Raw genomic sequence first — 4,096 nt, forward strand, 5'->3', positions numbered from 1 at the left:
GCTCTCGCTGCCGTCTGCGAGTCCCAGGAGGCGCGCCGGGAGAGCGCCGCCGCGCCCGCCTGGGGTCTGCGCCCGGGGCGGGGAACCCAGCGCCCCCGCCCACTTCGAGCCCGCAGGTGCCCGGGGAGTGTTCGCCGGGGCCGGCTTCCCGGTTTGCGGAGAGTGGGGCTGAACACTGGAATACGGAGGGGCCGTCCGACTGGGACGCCCTCGATGGCGACCGCAGTTTTTAAAGGGTCCGAAGGGAGTGAGGGATTAACTGGGGTACCCAGAGACATGAAAAAAGGGCCCAGAGCACTAGGAAAACACAGTTCTCGAGCTTTAAGTTTTAGAGATCGTCCCCCCTCACCGTTTTCTGCTCTAGCCTCTAAACTCTCTTCCTAGAGATAATTACGGTTTCTGCAAGTTAGTTGCTGGTAAGGAGGTTTTGGCACCTTAAAAGTGTGTGGAAACGCCTGCGGGAACCAGTCCCTAACCCCCGAGTCAATTTCGACGCCAGGTGTTTTTCACTTAGAGACGGGAACTGCTCGGCTAAACCCTGGCGCTCCTGTGACCGCACTGAAACCTAGTAGGGAGAAATAGGCCGGCGAGACGCCCTCGTAGCGCAGGCAGCCGCACTGCGCATGCGCCGGCGTCCCGGCCCAGGTGGTTGGGAGCATAATTAGCATCAGTCCTCAGCTGCCCGGGTCTGGCCAACCTCTGGGACCCTTAGCAAAGATGGAACGTGCCCGCCGAAACTCAGAGCTGACTGAAGCAGCGCATTCACATTTCTTAAAGCCTTTGAGGACTCCTAACTGGGCCCCGTTTACTCCTGCTGCCCCTCAAAACCATAAACTATTTATGACAAGTTACTACCACGTTGAACTTTCTGTTCTATATAAAATTCGTAGTGGCTCACCCTTGTGAGATGTATCCTTTGAAATTTTGAAAATTAAAAAAAATGAAATCCCGGAGGTTGGATTTTAGATATTTTCTACTGTATTACATTTATGTAGCTCAAATTTTCTACTATGAACCCTATTAGTTTTATAAGAAGGTCAAAGTGTTGTTTTTTAAAGCCTTTCTGATCTGTTAAGGATAGGGACTGTGTCTTTTTCCATTAGCCTGTGAGAATTGTAGCACACTGTGTACGCTGAGCATTAAACAATAAATCAGCCTGAGGATTTCCTTTCCTCACATGCATCCTTCCCCAGCAATTTCCCCTTGTGTTCAATCCAGATTACATCAATGGCACCATGTTTCCTAAACTATAGTTTTGGCAAATAAATCATACTAAGCTTTACATATCTTTAGAAACAAAACCAACACGTCTGAATCACCCTGTGATACACAACCCTGCATAAAGAGAAATTAAAATGAAAAAAGTCACATTTGAAGAAAAATAAAGTCTGATTTCCATTTCAGGTAGCATTCGATCAGTCTTGGGTTTTATAGGGCATTTCCAGAACCCAGGTAATATACACTGTACCAAGAGGCTGACCTGGGTTTGGAGTTGGAGCTCGCCTGGTTTCTAGCAACAGGATCTTCAGGAAATTAACTAATCCCTCTAACCTCCAGTTTCCACATATGTAAAATGAGAAAAATAATACCTCATAGTGTCATCAGAACCCGAGGATACAACGCCTTGCTCTTCACTATGCAGTCTATGGGCCAGAAGCACCACTCAGGAGCTTGGTAAAAATGGGAACTCTTCGGCACCACCCCCAGACCAAATGACTCAGAGCCTACCTTTTAACAAGATCCCCAGGTGCTGCATATTTATGTTAAAGTCCGAGAAGCACTTGATATAATGCATAAAACATGTGATGTCTAACACTTAGAAAGAGCTCCATTATCATTAACCAATAGCTTTGAGTTCACAGAAAGGCAGCAATGACCAAACAAGTTCTATTTAAAATTTTTTTAATAATTCACATATACTGTATTGTAATATATAATATGACTTCAAAATATAAAACTTCTCAAATACAATGAACCAGAGAGTGGAGAGAAGGGCAACAAGAAAAGATATGGAAGGCCTAGAAGGAAAGGAGGTTAGTTAGAGAAATAGAGTTCCTCAAGCAAGCAAGGGGCCAAGTGGCAAAATGTGAGTCAGGTGGAACTAATTAAAGTGTCAGAAATCCGAAAACAACAAAAATGGTAATGGGCTTTTTTGAGCTGTCAGCCAAATTCCTTTTCCTTTAAAATCTTACTACCTAGTGACAATGAAAGCTGGGAGATAAGGACTAAATTCCACCAGTGACACCTCTCGGCTAGTCCTGCGCCCCAGCATTCCAATGAAGGCCGTTCTTGCACACATGACTTGGGACTAGTTCTCAGTGGACCCACTGGCCTGAGGCCTGCATTGGTTCCTGAGGCACAGCCACACTCTACCATTTACTGAATGCCAACCCCTCTATCGGCCACTTTACAAACAGTAGCTGCAAGTTAGAAGATGTTCCCCTTTCCTAACAGATGAAGAAAGGATATCAAAGACATGAAGCACCCTTCTTCCGGGTTACAAAGCTCTCAAAACAGGGTGAATTTGGCCTCCACATCCGTGTTGTTTCTATTCAAAGCTGCTCCCCATTATAATAATTACTTTAGCGAATTTAATTGCTAGTTTAAGTCTCTCCCCGCTAGACTGAAACACCTTAAAGGTAAGGATGGTAACTTACTCATCTCCAAATGCCCAGAACCAACCTTGGCAAGTGGCACACCATAAGTATCCAATAAATATTAGTTGAGTGAGTGAGTAATGAGTGAAAAAAATGAGCTATGTTGCCTCTTTCTACTCTCTTTGCCCTCTCTTCCTGGTAGTGAGAAACTCAGGAAGCATTCGAGGTGTTGCTGTCAGGCCACATGAAGAGAAGGTCTGCTCTTTCCCGTGTGTCTCGTTAGCCTTTCTGGGCATTCCACCCTATCAGGCACCCTTTCTTCTCTCTTAAATTGCTCTGCATTTTGGATTTTTGCCTCAGCCTTACATAGTATAAAAACGGGAAACAGTATGGGCAGCATCTGAGCTTCAGGAAGGACAAGGCAGCAACAGATGAGGGATATCACCCACTAGGTCTCTTTCCATGTTCAGAATGACCCCATAATCAGAAAGTAAGGATTAGAGAATTCACTAGGTTATGCATCAGTCCTCACCCACCAAAGGGCTATAAAGTAAAGAAGAGGAGAGCCACATAAATTCATTTCTTGCTACAATCTGTGCTGTCACTCATCCCCACCAATTGTTTTTCTTTTTATTCTTTCAACTGTTAACTTCACAAAAGCACTAAGATCTGTCTACCACCAGGAATTTAGAAACCTAAATTTCTTTTTCCTTATTTTATTTATTTTGTCACAAAAGTGAATCATTGATGCTATGAAGCATATCAAAGGTAAATCTATTCAGGGCGCCTGGGTGGCTCAGTCGGTTGGTTAAGCATCCAACTTTGGCTCACGTTATGATCTGTGATTCATGAGTTCAAGCCCCATGTCATGCTCTGTGCTGACAGGTAGGAGCCTGGAGCCTGCTTTGGATTCTGTGTCTCCCTCTCTCTCTGCTCCTCCCCTGCTCACACTCTGTCTCTTCTTCTCTCAAAAATAAACATTTTTTTAAAAAGATAAATCTATTCATGAAAGTCTTAAAAACACAAACACAGAAATAATGTAGACTACAAACTGAAATCCAGACTCTGTCCGTTAGGTTAATTTTCTTCAACAACAATCAAATGTAGTTTGGTTTCACAAACATTAGAGATGCAGGCTTTAAGTTTCTAGTAATTTGATAGTGTTTTAAAAATAAACACCAGAGAACCACTGCAGAGATGAGGACGGGTTAGAGTGAGATTCCAATAACAATCATTCTTTCGATAAATATGAAGGTATTTATTCACATCAGTGTGAATCAGTGTGAATTTAAATATTTTTAGGCATAACTGAGGAAGATCTTTTAGGATCATAGGATTTTCTTCTCTCTTCTGACACACTTAAGGCCTGATAACAATAACAACAACAACAACGATGATGTTGATGATGATGCTGATGCTGATGATAATGGCCCTTATTCAAACTGTCACTTAGCATCTAACAAAAGAAATTTACTTGAAATAATTTATGACACAAATAG

The sequence above is a fragment of the Crocuta crocuta genome, unplaced genomic scaffold (genome assembly GCF_008692635.1).
Source record: "Crocuta crocuta isolate KB4526 unplaced genomic scaffold, BGI_CrCroc_1.0 scaffold274, whole genome shotgun sequence".
NCBI classification, from domain to species: Eukaryota; Metazoa; Chordata; class Mammalia; order Carnivora; family Hyaenidae; genus Crocuta; species Crocuta crocuta.